Source organism: Hirundo rustica, chromosome 7, assembly GCF_015227805.2.
Source record: "Hirundo rustica isolate bHirRus1 chromosome 7, bHirRus1.pri.v3, whole genome shotgun sequence".
NCBI classification, from domain to species: Eukaryota; Metazoa; Chordata; class Aves; order Passeriformes; family Hirundinidae; genus Hirundo; species Hirundo rustica.
In genome coordinates, this window is record NC_053456.1 from 6,681,232 (window position 1) to 6,705,409 (window position 24,178).

At 38.8% G+C, this 24,178-nt stretch overlaps 1 protein-coding gene across 2 annotated transcripts in view; it reads right to left on the minus strand.

Annotated features, from left to right (window-relative positions):
- Positions 1–24,178, minus strand: part of MGAT5 (alpha-1,6-mannosylglycoprotein 6-beta-N-acetylglucosaminyltransferase) — a 114,245-nt gene that overhangs the window by 81,282 nt on the left and 8,785 nt on the right. Inside the window, exon 1 of one of the 2 annotated variants that reach the window (XM_040069318.2) lies at positions 13,496–13,614. The exons of the other annotated variant lie outside the window; for it this stretch is intronic. The gene's annotated coding sequence lies outside the window, so the exon portion shown is untranslated. Of the gene's footprint in view, positions 1–13,495; positions 13,615–24,178 lie in introns of those variants that run through there. 2 annotated transcript variants of the gene reach the window in all.

The following is a 24,178-nucleotide window of genomic DNA, read 5'->3' on the forward strand; positions in this document are numbered from 1 at the left end:
AGCTCTGTACATGTGCAATGAAACTTACAGTCTCAGAAGACAGAACCTTATAGCAAAGGGCTTGAAAGTAATGTTGGACGAAACACTGGACAAAAGTTTCACTGTCTACACAGTTCTGATCCATTCAGCCCTAAGAAAACAGCAATAACATGAACCTTCACAAAAAAAACCTCTGCACATGATTCTCATAATGCTGTTAAGAATCTTAGAGCTTTATGAGAAAATATGACAAATATTGAATGATGTGGCCATGACCCCAACAGTATTTTCTGTTGGAGAGCCAGGTGAGAGCAAGCATAACCACACTCTATCCTGTCACTGCCTGTAACCACAGCACTGCTGGGAAAGCATCAGCTTTCCAATCATCTAATAAACTACACAAGTTTGCTCTGCAAACAAATGAGCTGTACTTAGTTTATCACAGGGCACAACTTCTGAACTATTCTGAGTAGGTGGAAAACAGCCTCCCCTCTTTCAGCATCCCTAGACAGCTGTAGAACAACTTGTACTGGCAAACTCTGAGGAATAGCTCTGTTTCAGCTGTAGCTCTTACAAAGCTAAATGGGGAAAAAAAAGAAAGAAGTGACGTGTAGAAAACAGCCGGCACAGGCAGCATAAGGAAAATGAATTAGTAATAGAACTTTGTGGTTTTTCTCTAGACTACTGCTAGGCAGGGAGAGGCAGGACAACACAAACCTCATCACCACGATAAAAAATAATGTGAAAATGCCCTAGCAAGCAGCACAGGTTTCTGATCTGATGTTCTGCACAACACGGTACTAAAGGATGCCTACAGAACCCCCTAAGCTCTCCTCATTGCTTATACCCCGTCATTAACAACAACATCCCTCTTCTTAGCCTCTCTCACTCCCAGGTTTTCAGGTTCTCCAGGTAGTGATAAGCTACTACTCGAAAAAGCTATTTCATCTGCTGGTTCTGGTCTGCAGTGCAGTAATGGTTTGGGTAATGAACTTTCTTTAATGCCTCAGTGCTTTTTATAAATAATCTTAATTACTAGAAAGGCCTACTTTCCAAAGCATGCTTTCTCGAGGCTATTATCAATACTCCCATTCAAACTTTGGTAGCAGAAGTAGCTTCATTTTCAGTGCTGAAAGCAAGCCTCTGTTCACCCTGCAATGCAGTTTCAAAGTAAATGTATGCTAACATCTTGGAAAACTTAATTATTTACAATATTGAATGCCTGATCAGTCATGAGCGTCCTCTTCCTTCTCCAAGGTTCTAGGTAAACTCGAATAAGAATTGTCCCTAACTATATCAGAAAATAAAGCCTGAGGTCTGTCTTTAATAGACATAGAATCACAACTTAGGTGTTGAAATCTCTATTTATGTGAGCAAATACCACAGCAGAACAGGAGCACATCTGCAAAAGAACCCAATAGGTTTTGAGGATGTGACATTCACACCAAAAGCATTTTCAGCTCAGAGGTGTGGGTGTCAGTACTGGGAGGACGGTGCTCTGGATTGTATCTAATCTGGTTTTAAAGAATAAACACCAACAGTTCAAGGACATCACTTGCATTCCTGAAATATTTGCATTACAAAGCAACTCAGCTTGTGGTTTCTAAGAGTACTCCATTATGTGTGTGTGTGTGTATATCTATCTATCTATCTATCTATCTATCTATCTATCTATCTATCTATCTATATATCAGTGTTATCAGCAGGTTATCAATTCACTTCCAAAAGCATGTCTCATGCAAACCCATGTTTGAGCACATGTTAATCTTCTCTGAGCTACCAAACTCACTCATGTCATAGATATTCATCAAAAAAAATCCAAGTAAGTAAACTCATAAACCAATTGCCTGTAGTTATTCTCTCAAGTAGCATAATGCAATTTGTAATGTTAATGGTCAAAAAATTACGCAAAACTCCTATCACTTCCTATGCATGCATTTTGGTTATAGATCAGAACACAAATGCAGATTTACTAAGAACACACAAGGAAACAGGTCAGCTCATGTATGAATGAGCTTTTTTATCCAAAAGGGTTTCTTGAGTTTCTGCAGCTCTGCAACCTGCTAAGGCTTCCCCCACCAGGTATTCTTCCTTTTACAGCCCCCTAACCATTGCAACAAAATGCAAATACAGCAAAGATGAATACCAATTCAGTTTTCTGCATTTTACTTTTAGCTGCTTTTTTTCTTATTCCCTGTCTTCCCTTACCATAGAAGCAGAAGCTTTCTCAGCCAGCTACTAATTCACAGAAAGCTTGCAGAAATTTCATCACCAATTTGACTGAAATTCCAACAGGAACTGGAAGTATGAAGGATAAAACTGGATGACTGAAAGAGTCTTGTTTCACTGGGAAATCGCAATAGAATAAAATCAGAGGCAGAAATTTTGTACTCCTGCATTCTAGGTGCAACGGATAAGAGATAAATTATATTATCAATAGGAAAGCAGAGCTAAGCTCTTCCTTTTAATTATGAGCAAGAACTTGTAAATGTCATCAACATTCCACTGATGCAGCGATGACATTTCAGAATAGCAGATAGGAGAAGAAAGTTGTACAGAAAACAATAGGTAAGCTTGAAAATCTGACGAGCGGGGAAATCACTGTAGGAAACGCAAAGTATTAAGCTGGTAAAGAAATTGGAAGACCAGGAAGAGGGGAGAAAAAAAAAATGCCCTGAGGGAGACGAGGTGAGAAAACATCTAAATATCTAAAGTCTAAGAGAGTAAAGGAAATGAATGTTAAGCAGATGAAAAGGTACAAAAGTGAGCAAGCCTAACAGATAAGGGCTACACAAACGGAATGGCTGAATACACCGGGTCAGGCAAAACCAAGAAACACAGAACATGAAATAATGCTAAATCAACACTGTGAGTGATTTGCCAACAGACACAAAGGCGACTACAAGTGCAAGCAGCAATTAGCATAACTAACATGTTTCCATACACAAATAGGACCTTAACTACTGATAGAGGAAACAGTTTGCTTGTCAAAAGTTATCGCTACTTCCTGATAGACTTCAGCTAAAACTTTCATCTTGAGTGAGAAAGAGGTGGAGCTTTTAGTTTATGAGAATGACACAAATAGCAAAGAGAAGCCCCCTATATCAATACCTCCCTGAAATAAAATATTTAAGATAATGGGAAAGTTGTTCAGAATGACTATTCCTCAGTATTACTGTTAGTCTTATCAATATATAAACTTCACCAAAAAATTAATCGCCCATAGGGTCAGCTCTCTGTGTAATTCATCTTCCAAACACTTGCATCAGTTCAAGCCATAAGGATCTGGTTCTTAGTAAAGAGGGTTTGTTCCACATACACATTCAGGAGTATAATAATTTCTACAGCTTTCAGTAGTCCCCAGGGACAAAATGTACTATTATCTTTTCGTAAAACATTATGGGTCTATGTAAATGTTGCTTAACAGGCACTAAGAGGGCTCTGGAGACAGACAGTAACAGGAAACAAAACCACAGACATTGTAAGAACTTATTCAAGATCTATGTGAAGGATGATGAAAATATTTGGTATAAATTACATATAAATTACATTGGTATAAATTACATTGGCTCAAGAAATCCAAGGTGTAGGGTCCCACTAATTACTTAATTAAACTGGTGAACATCATCCCATGTCGTCAGTGACAACTCAGAGTAATACTTTCAAATGTTCCAAACCAGCCACCCTCTTTAACGTATTCCACACACAGAGTCACATAGGAGAGATACTCAGAAACACACATACCCACACAGCTAACCACAGGTGACAGAAGAGAGAACGAAACATCCTTTATAGACTTCGGTGATTTCCATTAGTTCCTCCACGTTTATTTTGAGAATAAATTCCCCTCAATGCTCTGACAGAGCATAATTAATTACATTTATTGACACTGAGGTTAGAACATTAGTCAAGTGTTGCCACTTTAAATATTGCACAAGAGTGCCATGAGGCTTTTTTTGATACTATGAAATCTGAAGATGTCCAGAAGAGATGTTTTCAAACCCACCCTCGGTGCAGTGCCGTGTTTAAATAGATTTTTACAGGAGTCAGCTGGCAGCTCAGTGTCTGTTAGTAGCAAACCACCACCTCCCAGCCCATGCACTCCCTCCAAAATTTGTATGCATTCCCTTGATCAGGCTTTCAAATTGTACTTTGCTAACAACAGAATATGCTTCCTGGAGGTTGGTAAACGCGCTCCATCACCAGCAGCCACGCTTTAGGTCTTGCACTGGGAATCAGCCGTGTTCCAACAGGCGGCTGCGTAGCGAGTGTCAAGAAACACTCCCTTGCATAACACCCTTTTTTGCATTTTTATATAAGCACAACCCAAGAAGCACATACTGCTAGAGAACAGAATGATTTTGCTGCGTATCAGATTTTTTCAAATCTGGTAAGATTTACTTAAATATAATTCAAATATCTCATCTTGCTCTTCTTCTCCTTTTCTTATATGCCATCTAAACTTCAAACTCCAAATCCAACAAGAGAATAACCCACCAAATACTTGGTAGTTGGCAGAGCTTTGCAGAAGCAGCAATTCTCATTACTTAGTTTTTAAGTATTGTAATGCACTAGAGGCAAAACTTCATTAGAAAAAAATATCTCGTTCTTCCCTGAAGGTCAGCCATTTCTGAGGCAGCTCCCAACAGCCAAATAAGAACACTTTCCTCACTTTGGAATAATAAATTTAGTGGGACAAAAAAAAAAAAATCAATACATAACATATATTGCATATGTCTATATAGTGATTAAAGAAAATATCCCATACAGGACTTCTTGCAAAATCTGCTTTACAAAAATACAGAAGAAAACCATCTTTCAGACTGCATGATAATGAAAAAAACCCCCAACAGGTAGATTGGAATTTTCCCCCATTTAAGTCACCATTTCTCTCTTTTTAGATGATAGGGAGAAGGAAGGAGTTTGAAGGACAAAGCAGGAACCACAAATAACCCAGATCTAACATTAGCAGTGGGTGAAAGATAAATGCCTAAGAAGTTTTATGAGCAAAACTGAAGTGACATTGCAAACATTGCAAGCAAATAAACATCAGGAAGATTAAAAATGCAAGCAAGCAAGACTTAGAGAAATGTCAGCAAAACCACTAGCAAAAAACCTCCCCACTACAGCCAATTCCAAGGAAGTAGTTTTTAAAAAAAAAAGCAGAGAGTTTTTCCCTTTCAAAAAGAGAAAAGGCGCCATGACATCCAACAATTTTTATTCAAGAACATTGACAAGAATTCATTTTTAAACTCAGTGTTGCATAACTACAAAAAAAAAAATAGTCATCCACTGATTTAAACTTATTTTAAATAAAAATATATTCACTAACATTTTCCATTCTTCCTCCTTCACTGAATTTTTCTTATTTTTAATTGAAATATGACAAGAAAGTTCCGGAAGCTCAGGATTGGAAAGAATTTTAAATTAATTTAAATTAAATTGTACTTGTTGGGCAATTTTTCAAGAAAAGCAAACAAACGGAACCAGCTAAAACAGAGTAAAACAAAGCCCAAACAAAAAAAAGAATGAATTGAGGCAAAGAAGAAAAGTAGCAACCCCTAATTTTCAACAAAACACATTGCCTTATACAACAAAACCAATTTTTTTTTTTAAAAATATAAAATTTGTAAGAAGGTAAGGCTGGTTACAAATTCCAGCAACACAGCCAATACATTCATCTCTGTTTGATCTAAGCTTTCAATTAAAGCAGGAGGGAAAAACTAGCTTGTCCAGCAGTATCGTTAAGGGCTAAATTTCCCAGAGGTTTTAAGTCAATGAAATGACAAGGACATATTACAGCTCAAGTAACACATATGTGCAAAATAACATAAACGTATAAATGCAATTCCTGTGAATCACAAAAACCCCACAATCCTGATCATATTTTTCACAAGTCAAGTTGCAACTCTTACGTGGATTTTTCTGTCTGGAAAGTCAGATTCTAGGTACTTCTAAATGTATCAAACCGGACACAAAACGACAAAAGAAATGGAAAAAAGAAAGGAAAATTACCACAGCTCCCTCCTAGCCAATGCTGGATTTCACAGAGGTACACAGTGAACACCTCCTGTCCTGCAGAAAGGGTTTTTAAAGCCAGACCTACCTCTCCAGGCCGGTATTTGCACTGCAGTAAATCCTGCTCAGGGATTAGGAGTCCTCGGTCTCTCTGATACCAAGGACAAAGATCTGCCCTGCGCCCAGCCACCAAACCGTGCAAAAAGAGGTAACAACGAGTGGCTGGACTGGACACATGAAGAAACAGAGCTCAGGAAGGACTGCTAATGAGAGTCCCATTTCCTTTTTGTCCTGTAGTCATCACAGCAAAGCAGAGTTTTCAGAAGAGACCCAAGAACGGTCAGGCTTCGCCGAGATTAAAGGGAGATTTCTCAACCCTGTTAGGGAGGAAGAAGGCAGAAAGCAACAAGATGCTTTTCACAGAGTACGTCGACAGGCAAACCTACCGTGGGCAGCACGTGGCCCTGGGGGAGGGAGGAAGCCAACCCTGCTGCGGGAGGAGGATGGGGACAGGGAAGGGAAAGACAAAATGATGATGTTTCGGTGGGGAGCAAAGGATGGGCAAAGGGAACACGGTCAGACCAGTGCGTGCAGGAAAATACAGAACATCAGGGAGCTGTCAGCACAGCAAGGACAGAGAAAAATCCTTTTACATGAAATTGAGATTAAAAAGGGGGCAGGTGTCCTTGCCTGTTAAAACATTTATGCTACATGACAGGATGAAAATGGCTATACTTCAGAGAAAGTGTGTCAAAACTCTGCACGACTCACGCTTGGGGGCTTTCTGACTTATTTTTTTTAATATTCTCACATCCAGAGTTTGGAAAGGGGCTGATACTGTGGCTAGGAAAGACTGGGAATGAAAATGATTTCAAGAACGTGAAGTTTGATTTATTAGCTTAGCTGAGGCTTACTGTACAATATAGGAATTACATGCAGGACTATGTCATTGCAAAAATAATACCAATGTACAGGTTTTTCTCTTAAATAAAAAAGCTCTGTTACTATCCACAGTTAACCACTATGACTATTAAGGAGTGAGAAAAAATTCTGAATCCCTGCCAATACCAACATTTCCCTTTACTACAGAAGCGTGCCTTAAATGGAAGTAACACAAAGAAAAATAAGGGGTTTTTTGTGAGTCGTGCCAGATGTCTGTCAATAAAAAAAAATGCTCAGAATTTTTCAACAGTTTCTAAAATATTTTTCCATTTAAATTTCAAAGAATTGATGTCTCTGAGGTGTATCTACAGAAGCGCTGTTTTCATTTTATAAAGGCTTCTTTTTGCATTTATCATTAAGACTTTTAAAGCACAAAAGGTCCTCTTCCTGAATTTTAATGTATCCAACAGGTTAAAGAATCCTAGAGAGATCCTTCATGTTATGCAAAGTACCATCCTTGAAAGTTTTTGTCGTTTCTACTCTTGAGACCACAACATTAAGATTTCTTTTAATTAATTGAGAACTATGAGACAAGCGCTTAAAAAAAGTCACTTTAATTATGGCAACTGTCAACAGCACAGCAAGAATTTTAAAGAAATCTCAATAAATATGCAAAGAGGCGCCTCAGAGATTTATGAACACCCCCAAATACTCAACTCCCACAGCACCTAATGAGACATTCCTGGGTACTCCTGGAGGTGTCTGAACACCTTCTGCAAAGCAGACCAGGGGTATGGCTGAGCATAATTCACACCTGTAGCCCCCATCAACGTCAGCGTGGTGTGGTGAGCTTTTGGCACCTCCAGAAAAGCCCACACATTTAAGTCACTTCTGATTATCTCCATCTGTGCACATTTATTCCTGTACAAAATTATCTCATCTCTGTTTATAGTTTAAACCCCAAGCTTAGACCTCGGGCTCACACATGGAGACAGGAATACTAACAGCAATTTCTAAAAGAGTAGGAGTGAGGTTGGAATTTTTCAGCACCAGCTTATTTCTTCTTTCTCCCTCCTCGCATACTTCTTAATGTGTTAAAGAGGGAGGGAAATAAAAAAATTTCTTCAGCATTTGGAATATTATACTTGCTACATTTAGAAATATAAATCATAGCTGTAATAAGAATTCATGAGAATAAGAAAACTTTGAGATTTGAATACTGGTACTGAAAGTTATCTTTTTAGCTACTCTTTGTGATTTGCTTAAACGTGGAAAAAATTAAGACACCTGCATTTTAAGCTTTACGTATTCCAAATTTTCCCCATAACGTGAAATCAATGTTTACAGCTCTGCTTTTTATATTGTACCAGTTTAGCACCTGAATTTAAGATATTTTTGCAGTAGTGAATTTTATATGTTATGAATCTAAACTGCTTAATAATCAGTATTATATAGAAAATTAGACTAACACATATATATATATATCCTTTCTCTTCAGATTTTTCTTCACTCATTATACCCATATATACATGTGTGTGAAGCTATTTTCCAGCACTTTACTTTCGAGAGGGTGATCAAAATCTGCTTAACTGTGGTATTCAAAAAAACACTTGATCGGCTCAAGGACTATCTATTCCCATAAAAAGTGTGTATATTTAGTAAACTCTTTCTTGGCATCATCTTCAGAACATGCATATTAACAGATGGAATAAAAATGTGGCTCATAGGCAGGACAGACTGACCTTCCAGGACAGGACTCATTCAACCCGCAGGCAGATGGGACAGCAGAGTTTAGGAACACTGCACGTTCCTGTCTCCAGTTAGTTCAGAAAAAGTTCCTCTGGGTCAGTCACTCAAACCTGAAGAACCAATAGTATTACAGCTTCCTCAGGTCCAGCAGAATCGAAATAAATTCAACAAATGCAGATATCACAACCAAGACTTGTACACCAAAATGCTGGGCGCCCTGCAAGGGAATTTTTTGCTGTTTCTGGAGCACACATTGCTAAGAAATGTGGCCTCCATGAACACAGGAGAAGCCTGGTAAGGAGCCTGCAGAGGCTGCAGCAGGCAGAGACTGCTGCTGTGCTTCCTTAGAACCCATCAGCATTGTACAGCTGATGGCACAGGGACAGTGACAGCCCCTGTCCTTAGAACCCATCAGCATTGTACAGCTGATGGCACAGGGACAGTGACAGCCCCTGTCCTTAGAACCCATCAGCACTGCTGGGGACAGTGACAGCCCCTGTCCTTAGAACCCATCAGCACTGCTGGGGACAGTGACAGACCCTGTCCTTAGAACCCATCAGCACTGCTGGGGACAGTGATAGACCCTGTCCTTAGAACCCATCAGCATTTCACAGCTGATGGCACAGGGACAGTGACAGCCCACAGGGACCTGGCCCAGGTGCAGTCAAGGTAAGGAGAAGGAAATGAGAAGACAAACCTTGGAAAGCCTTTCATCCTTTGCAAACTGAAGCAGATTTAGTGAACAGGAGAAGCAGGTGAGTGGCTTGTCACTGACAGGGTTGTCAAGCACTGGCACAGGCTGCCCTGGGAAGTGGGGGAGCCACCATTCCTCAGGGATGCATATGTCACATGGATATGGCTCTTAGGGACATGGTTTAGAGGTGAACTTGTCAGTTACCAAAAAAAAAAAAAAAAAAAATCATCATGGCTTGCAGCACTTTAAGAGGGAATAATTTCCATCACTCAGAAATCCATCTAAACGATGTTACTCAAAGTGCATTCATTTACAGTACAAAGAAAATGAAAACTGCTCTAAAATCACTTCCACTCATATATTTTTGTTCCTTTTTTTGCTTTTTCCTTAAGTAGTGAAAGTAGCAGATAGTTTCATTTAGGAAAAGGAACACTGATTGGTTAACCCACCCACTGAATGCACTTAAGTCTCTTTTTATAAAAGATCATTAACAATGTACCTTTGAAGAAGTAAAAGAAACAGTTTGACCCAAATTCACCATTTCTCGCTTTACATTTCTGTTTTCAGCATTGTGCCAGATTTCTCCATCATCCTTAACTCCTACTGCAGTGCCTGGCAATGACCCATTGTTACAGCCTTGAAAAGTGACGGAGCAACTCTTTCAATTTCTGTTTTTGAAACATAAGACTGGGAAAAAAACCCCAAAGCTACTTTCAACTTCTTAAAAAAATCATTCATTTGGCTGAACATGAACATGGTGTTTCTCAATACAAAAAGTGTCCTTGTTTTCCAACACCTGGTAAGTGGTAGCTTGCATAAAAGCAAGACTACTTTTGACAGTGTAGGATTTCATATCCAGCTTTTAGAATGGAAGTTGACCTTCTCCTGCCCTTCCTAAGTATTTAATTGACTTAGTCTACTGACACACTGGGCCAACATCACATAAATCTCACCCAGCACATATTTAATACTTCTACTTTAAAATTTACTAATAAAATATAAGAGGGCCTTCTATCTGTGTTCTGGTTTTCTATTTAGGTCACATGTTTTTCTCCAGTGCTGTGAAGTTTTTATTTGGCTTTGTGAGGATAAATGATTTTTTACTTAAGTCAGTCACACAATTCAAGTAATTTAAATAAATGTTACAAGGTTTGATAGTGACACAGACATGTTTCTGGAATATACAAGAAACACACAGAGCAAATTTATCTTTAAATATTATCTTAAAGCAGCTTGTCTTTTCACGAAGCACCATCAATAGAAGTCCCTGATTTCTTTACAAAGAAAACTTTCTTCTTTCTCCCCAATCTGACATTCATAAAAATTAATGAGATCTCCCCCAAAGTTTCTCTTCTCCAGGCTGGACAGTCAGAGCTCTCTCAGCCTCTCATCCCACGCCAGATGCTGCAGTCCCTTAACAGGTATAACTTCTCTAGTTAAAAGTAAAGTAGGTAAGGCAACTAGTTTTGACAGCGTGGAAAACCACTCAAACCTGAACACTTCAAACCAGACACAGCACCCAAAGTGGTGCACATTAACATGGGAATTCTAGAAGGATCCATCAGCGTTGTGGCAGCAATTCAGTTAAGATTTCTGTTAGCCTGGCATCATCTGTGAAAAACCAAATGCTATTCTTCACGTAGATATAGTACTTGAAATACAGGATAACATCAAGTGCTAAGCATAAAATGACTCAGGGGTTAAGCACAATTTACAGTTTCAACTGTGTTGTTAACTGTGAAAGTGTTATAAAAAACAAGGTATTTTAATGCTTCTCACACTTACTTGGATTATACTGTTACTACCAGAAGCCTACATTTGCCCATCTCGATCTGCTGTAAGTGAAATATTTTCAACACAGTTGTAAATACCAAAGGACAGCATCAACATAAGTCTGCGTGAAACCAAACTCAGAGTCACTAACAACAGCAGCAGTAAAAGTCAACCAAATGAGAAGATACACATTGGAGACACAGTCCAAGGTACCAAGCTGGTACATAGGCTTTTAAAGGCTTACTAAAACATCAAAGACTAAATTAATAAGTTTCATGTTTCAAATATCTAGTCCAAGCATCTTACTTGATTTATGCACAGTTGGCTTTTACAAACAACCCATATAGATAAAGAATTTTGGAGCCAATACTACAAATCTTGCAACCATTTACTAGAAAAAGCCATTAAAATCTTGCAAAACCTATTTTTTTTCCTCCAAGCAATAAGAATTCCTCCATCAACACAATTTCTAACATACAAGTAAATGTATTTTGGACTCAAATCTTGGCTGCCTTTATCAGAGTAAATGATACAAGTCTTTTGAAAACACGTTGAAAGAACTTATATCCAGTATGAAAAAAAAGAATAGCTACAGACATTCCTCCACTCAACAGCTTTCCATAATTACACCATTTTATCAATGAAATTTTATGCAGGTTAATATCAAGCCCATTCTGTTTCCCAGACAACCCCAGAATATATTGCAAAATATTATTAAGCAAGTGTGTGAAGAGCACCTTCTTTCATCCCAAGTGATTAAAAACAAGCTTGGTCGATTCTCATACTTAAGGCAACACCAGAATACAGTACACCTAATTTCAAGTCCTTTTTAAAGATCCTCCCACTGGTTCTTTTCAGTAGCACCTTGCTCTGGGTATCTTCATGCTAACAAAAGGATTCTGGTTTGTCTGAGTTTCCTTATGAGCAAGACTTCAAAGTTCTGCTTTAAAATGCCTGTTTACCAAGTATCCACATATATATGCACTCTTCAGGAATTTGCTGAAAGTCAGTAAAACTTGACTAGCACTTCTTAAATCAGCTGGAAGTCTCCCCTAGTTTAATGAATGTGCTTATCCCATGCATACACACGCAAATTAAGTCAAAACCATTCCCACAAACAGCCTCCTTTTGATACCTCAAAATCTGACTTGTGTGATTAAAAAGAAAGTAAATTAAGTATCAGTATTGTCTCTTCCATGTGATGGCTGCCAGGTAAGTAAAGAGCAGAAAGCTGAAGCTCTGTGTGATTTACACAATATTCAGATCAGCTTCATACAAATGATTAAGGAAGTTTACCAAATCTCTACAATTTCAGCTTTTTCAGATTTAAGAAACACAAGTCAATCAAGTTCTGCAGATATCTGACATCATTTCTATATTGTAGGAGTTAAAAAAAAAAAAATAGAAATCCACAAATGATAAACAGGAACTGCAGAGGAAATAGAAGGGAAAAAAGAAGAAAAGGAAGTAGACGTGGAGAGTTGTTAAGGCAGTTCTGAAGGGACAAAAGAGGCACATAAAGCCTCAGTGAGACACAATGCTCCCTCTACCCCAACAGCTGTTTAAGAACAGTAGTTGAATTGATTTCTTCCTTAAACACATCCTCAATAACTCCAGAGTTGCTGTGGAAGGAAGCATGGGAGAAAAAAAGCCCTGCAAAGTTCATCTTGATTTGTGTGGGAGAACTCCTGGGACCCGGCTGCTGTCTTTCACTGCTAACAGTGCCCCCAGAGCTGCACCTTTTCTGCCTTCAGAAGACAGGAGCACGACTGCAACTGGGTTCTAGCATGCAGGGATGTCACATCAGGCACGACATCTCCCACATCAACGTGACATCCTCCTACTCCCCTCCATTTCACTTCAGCCCTCTTTCCAGTGAGGCAAAGACCTCACCAAGCCATTAGGGGAATTCTCTGTGCAAGGGGAATAGAGGCTTCAGTGCACGAAGTGTGCATTGCAAGAGCTCTTTTAAGGCAGTAAAACTTGGGGCAGGGGGACCCACAGAAATTTACATCCAGTACAAGTCCTCTCACTGAAATGGGAAAAGCCTATCAATATTAGCATGCCAAGCCAGCAACAAAACCCACACAGTTTAAGCAAAATTGTCAATATGACACGATATTACTTATATACTTCACACTTATAGTGCAAATTCTCATTTCTCCACCTCAGTTTGGCTTCCTTTCCCATCATAAAGGACATAGAAAAATGAAACAAAACAGCTACAGGAGCTAAAATCCTCCATATAACATTCCAACATTCGAGCTACAATAGCCACTATTTTTCTGCTTCCTTACACTTTTCACAAAGTTGAATAAAAATTCACAGAGGTGACCTCATAAATAAGGCTGGTAAAGCATTCTGGTCTCAATCTGCAGGAACAGGTGACAAAACGCTTACCTTCCAAAGACTCACACAGCAGATGGCAACCCCTCACTAAGCGTGGAATTGAAGAACAAGGCTCTCTCTGCAATACGTCACAAGCACATGAAAGGTACTGCTAACAAGGAGAAAAACATCTGGAAGAGAGTGTTTATATATGGAACACAGTTGTTGAATAAACAAACGGAAGTGTGAATTTGCATTTGTTAGTTTATCTGTGGTGGGGCTGCTTTGCAAACAGCTACAAGGCAATGTAAGAAAAATCCAGACTGAAAGGCTCAGAACATTTTTGGGGCAATGCGTACACAATGCTTTCCCGTACCTCTTTTTAGAACATGTGCAAAAATAACAGCTTCAATGGGAGATTTTACTTTTATTTAAATATTAAAGAAAAATAGCACTTTTTAAAACTTGTGCACACAGAAAATAATCATGTAGCAGAAAGCCACAGCACAAGACAGTGTGAAATAAGCAAACAACCCATTGCTTTTTCTGTACAATTTCCAGTTGTCATTCTAAAGTAAAACAGAAAGAATTTAAGGAGCTGTCTGTTTTCAGATGAAAATCCCATTCCTAAACAGGATTAGCTGGTAACCTAAAAATATCAATCAGTAATCTCCAAAAGTCATAAGCTCATGCACCCCACAAGTCCTATACCAATCACTAACGAAAAGAAATTAGGTCAGAATCCAAATCAGATCACACTAGAGTAGCATCAATCTTCTTATTTCAGAGATGCCACATTTTAAGTCTTTCACATAATTTCCACAAAAATTATTAAAAACAGAGGAGATCTGCCTCTGAACAGACATTAACTACAAGTGACTTTCTAGTTTAATGTGACAGTTCTAAAAAATACGTATCTTCAGACACTTAAGACATACATCTCTAAATGCACCCCATCAGGCAAACAAACAAAAGCTCTCTGACAGGCTGCTTTAGTTTCCTTAAAGTGATCGGGGATCAGGTGACACTTCTTCTGCCACTGCCATGGACTACTTTCCTTGTACGTTCCCATACCTTATTTTCTACGCATAAAAAAATAATAAACAGTATTTATCTGAGAATTTTTGAAATTTTTTGATGTAAAGCCACACAATAAAATCACTCTCTCCTTCAGCCTGGTTTCCTTTTCACAATTACAAGAGTCTTCTACGATGCAGACTCCAGGATACGTGTAAAGTATTTGAGCATATTACAATAACTTGCATCTGGAAGTCATTAGCTGCACTATTAAAGAAGTGGCCACTTCAGCTCACATTGTTAAGCTCCACGTCTTGACTGACTGCCATTTGGGCAAAACCACAAATATCCAATGAAAGCATCTCGCTGGTATCTGCGTTCCCAGAAGCGGCATCACTGACTTACTGACAATTATCACAATTTTAATGGCTTTTAACCTTGGTGCAGCCCACTGACTGACGCTGCTGACAAGGAGAGGCAAGGAGTAGCTATGACCAGAAAAATAAGTTTCAGCTACAGCTTTTAGATGGAGGCTGACTCTTTCCATAATGAGAAGCAGCATGGTACTCAAGTCCTACGACATCTTCAACTCTAAAATTCATGCTTTATCTACAAACTTGTCACCAGAACCAATGTAGCTAATGGCAGCAAGAGACTTCAACACTCTTATTTTGACTAATTTTATGGTGACATTTATGAGCTGTAATCAGCTATATGAATGAGTGTCATAAACCTCCATAACACATAAGGAATTAGAGGGCAAAGTAAGTGGTTTTCCTGCTAATTAAACAATAGTTTAAATTCCTGCCATGCAGAATAAACCTCTTATTAAATATCACAACTCTTGACTTCTTATATAACAAATTTCTGTCTATCCCTGGCTGAGTTACAATGACAATCACAAGTCTACAGATCAGCAATTCCTCTGGGAAGGCATGTTTATCGACTGCCGTTTGAGAAAATATAGAAAACGTCTTGAAAAAAGCAGAACAAAATTTTCACTCCTGACGCATAACCACTCAAAAAATGCCCCCAAAACTCCACATGCTAAAAACACCAAAACAACCCCAACAATCAAACCCTGCCCAATGATTTAACCAGTGTCTACTAGCTCATCTTTGCTAGTAGACAAAATCCCCACTTCCCCATGTGCTCTGAGCCCATCAGAAACTAAAGTACCATCAGCATAACCTGGCACGTGAACAATGCTCTGCAGACATGGGGTGCCATCAGCAGACATTTGTATCCCAATATCAGTTGTGCAAATGGCATTGAACAAGCAGGGGATTTGTTTGACTTCGTTCTGCCTTTTTCTCCCTTGGATCAGTTTACTTGCAGTGGACCATCTCTGCTAATTTTAGCTGCAGTTCTCAGTCATTTTCAGCCAAATCCAAATAGTTTCTCAGGAACCCATACTCACAGGCATGTAACATCACACTGCTTAACTCTGACAAACCGAGTTTGCATATTCATGCTACAGGCGAAGCAGAGAAATCTGAGTTCTCCTCATACCACAATCTAGCAGTGATGCATAAAAAACAATCAGACCCTGCAGTGAAGAAACCTTCACTTCATGCTCTCTTGTGATAGGATATTACAGCTATGAGAGGATAAAGCATAAGCAAAACCAGCCAACACAAACTCAGTTTGAATGCAAGGCCCAGTGAGGAGCTGTGGGACCCAACTTACACAGCCTGTCACGGAAAACAGGCATGAAAGGCCTTTTTCCTGCCAAAGTGGGCTGAAAAAAAGGTTTGCCAGGACAGTTGAGTTTTCTTGCTGCCACAGCTGTCAGCACTCCTGCTTGTCTTGTCACTTGTCTTCAAAGACTAGAAGTTCCACAAAAAAAGGTAAACTTATCTCTTTTCCTCTCCCAATCTCCTCTGGAGCTACAGATTAATTAAAAAAGCTTAAGCAACTATAAAAGCCATCAACAAGAGGCAGAGAGGAGTACAATTAAATGAACCCAGTAATGTAAAACCCAAACTGCAGGCAGGCAATCGAACCCAGTATCCCTGGGTTGATTTCAATACAAGGAAGGTTGAAAGAGCACTGTGTTACAATCTAAGCCTTAAGAGTAAGTTTCTATACATTCATATCAACATAATAATTTTCTAATGCAGGAAAGAAAGCAGTTCAAAGCCCCAGCTGAAATATGACTGGCATAGTAATCACATAACATTTGTTCTATGTTAAAAGCTTGATGGACTCCGTTAATGTTTAAACTGTTATAAAGCATTAGGCCCCCATGAATTGCTTACCTCCTCATTTTGAAATGGGTACCAAGGCTGATGTTTCTTTTTGAGGAAAGAAGAAACTTCTAAAATATCTTCTCAGTTCTACCCAAAAGGCCTACAGAGTTCCAAAAGTACTGATTCAATGATCCTAGATCTACTTCTTATAGGTTTGTCCTTGAAGAAAATTCTGCCAGTGACAGAGCACCTGAGGGGGTAACTCTAGAACAACCCTAACATTTCTCAGTAGCTACACCACGTTTGTTATGAACCAAAACCATCTTACTAATGCTAATATCCGAATTATCTTCTGACACAACATCCACAGAACTTTGTTATAACAACCATAAAGAATTAATTAACTTTCACCAGCCTAACTTCTTTCTTATCAACAATATTTAAACAAAACAGTACTGATTGTAGAAAGTACAGACAGCCCTTAATAAGAGGTCAAATGAATCAACTTATAAAGACCAGTTTATCAAGAGTGTGCCAATATACTGTGGACACCTCACCCTGAAAATGTACTACTGGCTGCATGCCAGTCCTACTTCAAAGAAAGCTGCCATGAAAGTCATAACTAAGCCCTCCTCCTAATCACAAACATGAAAACTCCTTATTTCTTGGAAATGTGTATTCAGAATTTAAGGGGGAAGCAGGCAGGCAAAAGCAAACAAAAAAACCCCAACAAACCCATACATTACTGATTTTCTGCCAAGGGCAAAAACACCAGGCATTCTCCAAAGAACTGAGATGACTCTGAACATTTTAGAAGACAATGTTCTGGGCATACACAGCAAAGATCCACTAAGAACTTGGAAGTCAAAGAGAGCTTCCACAACAATGATAATAGGTCCTTTGAAAAACAATTATCAGAGCAACTATGGAGGAAAAAGTGCATGCATATAAACAAATAGAACTGGACAGAAGAAAATAGTTGGCAGAATATCTTTAGATTCAAATGGGGAAATATATTTCCTTAATTTTCCTCATTTTTCTCAAGTTTTTTGCAACCTGTAACGTACTTTGCATCTTTTTAGTATTGCTCTTAAATTAACTAGGATTTACCAAATGTTATAAGGACACATTCTAATATTAGATAACTTATGCCAAAACAAAGTTAGTGGGTGGTGAATATCAGTGGGTAGTTTTGCTATCACTGTAACTAAGATCTGGGAGGAAAAAAAAGCCAAACAAACCCAAGAAGAAAGGTTTTTTGTAACCATAACAAACAACAGTGAGGTTTTGTCCACATACTTCTTTGAAGGTCATCATATCAGGCCATAACAAAGGAACTGTTATCACCTTGGTTAAAATCTGATGAATTGTAAATAAAAATCCCAACTGCTTATATTTGAGCTGAAGTACTCATGCTGGAAAGAAGTATACACCCACCATCTGGTGCGCAGTAATTACAGAAATTAAAACCACATTTCTGTGGCTTGCCTTTAACAATTTTTACTGATACAGTAATACTTGATCTTCTTAGGGAGCATAATCTAAACTCATGCTGTTAAATGATCATAAGACTATCCGGTGCATAAGCAGTTCATTAAGCTGGAATCTTTAAAAACACTTGGTCCCCAGCATTGACGGAACAGTTCCCGTAGGTTCACGTCACACTGTTCAATTTAATCCACAGTCATGGTGAGTTAATTTCACACCTGCTGAGCGATATCGTGATGGATGGCACCACAGCAGGTCATTAATTTTGTTTCCTTTTGATTAATTTCACACCATACACTGGACACAGTCTTTCGAGCTACAATGTCTAAGAGCAGGGCTTAATGCCTGCAAAGGGCTAAATCGGGTTTTGAGTGCTTGCCAAAAGGCAAAGAACCCAGATGTGATCCAAGTGAAAGGGAGCCTCACTAGGCTTGGCACTGAACTCTGACGTGCTTACAGGTGTGGCAGGACACACACCAAGCAGCATGCTTTAAGTGTGTTGTTCTTCAGCATAGCCATAAAGCGGAAATTCTGGATATACCTTGCTTATAATCAAGAAGGCAAAGTTAGTTCAATTTGCCACAGAAAAAAAAAAAAAAAAAAAAAAAAAAATCAAGATAACAACAGATGAAAGAAGAAGGTAAAGCTAACATTCAAAGAAGACAACAGCAGCCATCATTGCCACCAGAACAGAAGGGGAAGCAGTGGGTCATTTTTGTCACTCTCCTCAGAGAAGACGTCTGGGGCCTTGGAGGCCTCTGGACACACAGGAGAGGGTCCAGGCACAGCAGAGGGCTGAGCTGAGCTGAGCCAGCAGCCCCCAGCCAAGGAACAGCCAAAGCTCCCTGCACTTATCCTGCTGCTCCAAGCCTCTCAGTCACACCCTCCCTTTGTGCTACGTGTGCCAAATCAGCAGATCCCTTGACGAGCTGATGGAGATCATGAAAACAAAAGAAGCCTTTTTTTTATGTTAGCTTTCTGCTTGTTTCACAAACCAAGCTGTCTAACAGATGGGTCAGGTGCGTATCAGAGCTGGTGAAAATGAAAAGGAGAAATTTTATCTTTTGGTAGCAAAGAAATGTTTAGCTTAGCCCTTCTTCCCCTTTTAAGGAGTGATTCAAAGCAGCAGCCCCAAAAGCCTCATCCTCTCTATTGACTATGGAAGGATCAGAGCTTCCTAAACTCAAATTAGGACGTGCTTTCACCCCTTCTTTTCCCTTTCTCTGTGCACCCCAATATTCTACAACACAACAAATATCAGGGAATCATTATTGCTTATCACTCATTCAAAGCTTTTGCTCTTTTGTTCTTCAAAATAGTGCTTTACAGCATAGTATGAGCAAATTTTTAGTCTCTTTCGGATCAGGAAGAATAATTCAGAAAACACAGAAATGCTCATGCTTAGCAGCAGCCATTTTTGGTAAGAGAACCTACTGCAGTGAAGTCAAAAGAATGGAGAGAGTGACAGGGAAAGTGGTTTTGTGATTTGGCAAATGGAAATGACACAGGACACGTGATTCAGTATGCGTGGCTTAAATCTCAGTGTGACAGGCTTAAGTGAGGAAGACACGTGCTACTCTGAATCCATCTGTGCCAGCAGCCTTCTACTTCTCCAACCAGAAGCCACTGCCCCCTCACATCTGCCCATGGAATTAACCTCCGCGTCCCCTAGACATTATGCAAACTAAGGAGGGCAAGAATTAATTTGCTATTCCAGCTACAAATCTGGTCTTGCTAGTTCGATTAGCATAGTTCAGGCTGTGCAGACTGGCCCTTCCATCAAGATTGCAGGAATCTCTGCTACAATCATGCTGTTGTTCTCTTCTGGTTCAGCACACTGACTGACATCATGACTTACTATCAAGCACTTGATCAAAGGCTCCGCACAAAGCTTGAACAGGTGCTGAGTGGATGTGTTATAATGGTTACCCGTTCATGTGCCAACATGTAATTATCAGCATGAACTGAAAAATTTTACTGTCAACTCCTATAAAGAACCTAAACACAGGATGAACAAGAAGCTGGATTAATAGGACTTAGCCACTGAATGGAAATTCAAAGTAAATTATCTCAATCATCAGAAGCTGAGAGCTGGATTTTGTGGACACAACTCCCATCGCTGGCAACCAATTATGACAATTTTGACAGTCAGGAAGACTAAAGGAAGAGCTAAAGCTTCAATGGGATCCGCAGCAGTTGTTGTTCTTGTTTATCATCATCATCACATGGTTCACATTATGAATGGGAAAGGGAACATTTCAGTCCTTTCCCCAATTACCCTTAACACAGTATAAAAAAAGAGTTTGCGAGAGAATTAGAATTCGATGTTTACCTTTTTGGATGTCTAGAGAACACCTGGGCGTACTTCCCCCTGTATGTCTCAGTTCTAAGGGGCTGCTGAAGAAGCCATTCACATTCTATCCAAGATCTCTTTGTAGCTCAAAAAAACCCAAACAACAAAACCTTCCCCACCCCATTTAAAAAAAAAACAAACCAAACCCCACAACCCAAAACAAAACAATCCCCAAAACCCCCAAACTGAACACCAAACAAAATCCCTAACTAAGTCACCCAGGTCATATTCTCAAACAACCAACTTCTTATCCTCCCCTGAAAGTGGTGTTGCTTTCAAAAAATAGAAACTTAATCTGCCTATATATCATTTGAAATTAGGAAACTAGAGAAGCCCAGCTCTCAAAAGCCAGGTCTTAAATTGTTTTTTTTTCATCTCACACAAACAATGAATAATTAAGGTGAAATTTCCCATAAGTGCATTGATTAATGCTCACCAAATCTCTTTAATTATTACAGCAATTTGTGAACTAAAAGCTAAGTGCAATAAAGAATGAATTTGAAACTGCTATATGCTTGCATATATTCATATCACCTTATGTCAGGCAGAATCTCTGAAGGTGAATCTCAAACAAGTGATTACCACTGAAGCAACATGATGGAGAATAAAGTAGACAAGCAATATTTTTAGCTTCATCCTATCTTTGTCCCTAGAGGAAAGCATTCACTCTAGTGTGGGAAGGGAAGGGGAAAAAAAAAGCCTAGAAAATTAAAACATGTTTTTCCCCAACACTAATGACCCATTTTAAACAGTCTTATGTAACTCAAAAATGAGATTATATTTGTGTTGTCATGGATTTAATCTTATATTTTTCAGACTGAATCATATCAGAAGGTTATTTACCTCACCTGCCTACCACAGTTTTCTCAGCTTTCTCAGTTTAAGAAATTCAGTTCTCTGTAGCTTTTCAAATCGATTAAATTTTTAAAAAGTGGGCATGTCTGGTGAGGTAATTTTGCACTTGTCTGAACTGTACAAGGTTCATACAATCTGAGGCTATGTAATTATGTTAAATACCTTCTACTTTCTTCTTAAATTTTCACCAGTCCTGGAATTCCCCCACCTGTGCTCTTTGCGGGGTTCTCAAGCATGCATGTTGAGCTTTTCTCCCTGCAGGGCTGGGAACACAAGCCAGTTCTTAGAACTAGTGGTTTAAAGTGAAGCACTGTCACTAAATGAAAAGCTTTTCCAAAAACAAGCAGAAATGGCTCCACTTTGGTAACTGTTCTCTAAAAAGGTCACATAAAACTTTGCATTCACAAATCTCTTTGCCACTCATAGTAGTATGGATGGAAGAGAAAAAAAAAATGTTCCTTCTAGTAGAAAATCTTGCTGTGTACCAACTAAAAAACTCCTTCACACGTTAGATGGACATTAATATAGATTGAAAACATCTCCTTCATACAACAAAATATCCACATATTTGTCAAACATTACCTGAATAACAGGGGTAAGATCTACAACGCATTTAAGTCATATTTCCAAGGTCCACTCAAAAATGTTAGGTTACTATTTCTGTTAGTTCTCCTGTGTTTCAACAATACAAACACATTATAAACAATATAATGTAAACACCAAGGCTTCCTTCCCTCTTCCTCAAACATTAGAAAAAAACAAACAAAACAAAACCTCTAAAAAAATATCTCCTAAATAGCCTCCCAAATCCAAATGGTTTCCAGAATCAGAAAGGAAATTCAACAGGCAATATTGTCCATCTCTAGAATGGTGACAGTGAAAAGCTCTGCATTTTGATCTAACAAGGTTCTTCCTGGGGCCACGTTTATATTAGTTAGGTAAATGTACAAGACATAAAATAAACCCACACACAGGAATATTCATCTATAAATATGTACCCAAACCCCTCTAGTTTCAGACAATCTATTTGAAAGTTATTACAATCCAGCAGTTAATATAAATGCACAAAGCTGCCAAAAAGATCACTTACAGCTCTGAGCAGAATGTAAATGATCTTGAAACAGTACTGTAGTACAAGCAGAGAGGAAAACAGAGACCACTTTACTGACACTACCACAGATGAATGGATTTCTTTAGTGTTTAGTCAAACCTAATGAAGAGAAAAAGATAGGCAGAGACAGAGGAATAGATTTTCTAATATTATTAAAATATTCATTCCTTTCAGTTGACAGGGGAAATGTGCTGGCAAACACATCTTAAAAGTTGACACAAAAAGCCTTTCTCTTTTAAACTGTATCGCTGGCCTGCATTGATTTACCTTTATAACAGCCAGGATTCCACAGATAACCTGTAAGTAACTATTTCAGGCATTATCTGGGCACATTTCAACATCCTGAGCAGTCCATTTGCTGTGTGAGCTACAACCAGGAGGGTCCAACACAGACCGTGGTAAATCCTACCTCACCTTACACCTGCCTGAAGTGGGGAAATGTGTCCTTGAGCCACGAGCATGCAGAGGACATCAGTGGCTGACTGCAGGGGGGACACCAAAACACAACAGCCCCCACTCCAACACTGGCTGGAAGTGCTCAAGGCCAGGCTGGATGGGGCTCTGAGCAACCTGGGACAGTGGAAGGTGTCCCTGCCCATGGCAGGGGGTTGGAATGAGATGAGCCTGTGTGATTTTATGATTAATTCTATTATTAGGTCTGCTCTTAAAGAGAAGAACAGTTCAAGCTACTGGCCTGACAAAAGAATCAATTTTTTTCAATAGCATTTTCCTCTGTATTTCAGAGGAATATGATATTTCTTTCTGCAGCTTTTATCATGTAATAGTTTCCAACTTAGGCTTAGCAATGTTGGTTAAGTTAGCTAACTTATTTCAACAACGAGAAAAATCATATTCTACAGTTTGGACTCAACATATGACTTGAGGATCAGGACTGAAAGTAGCAGCTTAATTATGAAGTGACAATAGTTAGCATGGATTTACCAGACATTTCAGAATTTTAAAAGTTGTCTAAATTAAGATTTATTTGCTGCCTTGCTCTACTCAGCTTTCCTACATTCTAACAGACCACTGAGACAATATAAAGTATCAAGCTTACATTTTCTTCATAGTGTTTTCATTTGTTTATTCTGACTAGATTTATTTGGGAGGTATAATGATAGCCTTAGATGAGATGCCTACAGAAACATTTAGAATAATCAAGCCAAATATGTTATTCCAATAACACATTGACTATATTAGCAAAAACATGCAAGATAATTCTGGTGCAAGTAATCCCAAGGGAAAAAAAAATCTGTAGACCAGGACAAATTACTGGACAGTCATGGATTGCCCAGTTTTCAGTGTGCTACTTTCATTTTCTGTGAATTCAAAGCTTGTGCAACGTGCGCAGTGAGTTAGACCTTCAGTAAAAACACCCTCAAATCTTTACAGACATCCTGAGGTCACTTGAAAAAGCCTCATCAGAAAAAAGAAAAACCCAAAAAACCAAACAAGAAAGAGGATCTGTGTATGGAAGACATATTGTGACAAAGAAAAAGATGCAAGATGAACTGGCCTTCTGAAGGCTTGAAATCAATGCTTGAAATCATCTGTTTTTATAAATAGGTAATAAGGAACCCAACAGAAAGGTACAAAATGCACTAGAACCTATTATTAGCTGATTATAACAAAGATTCAGCACAACTGCACATACGCCGTTCAGAGACTTCATCAACATTGATTTAATTGTACAGAAAAAAAAAAAAAATCCATCCAGGCTTGTCTGGTGGGTGGAGCAG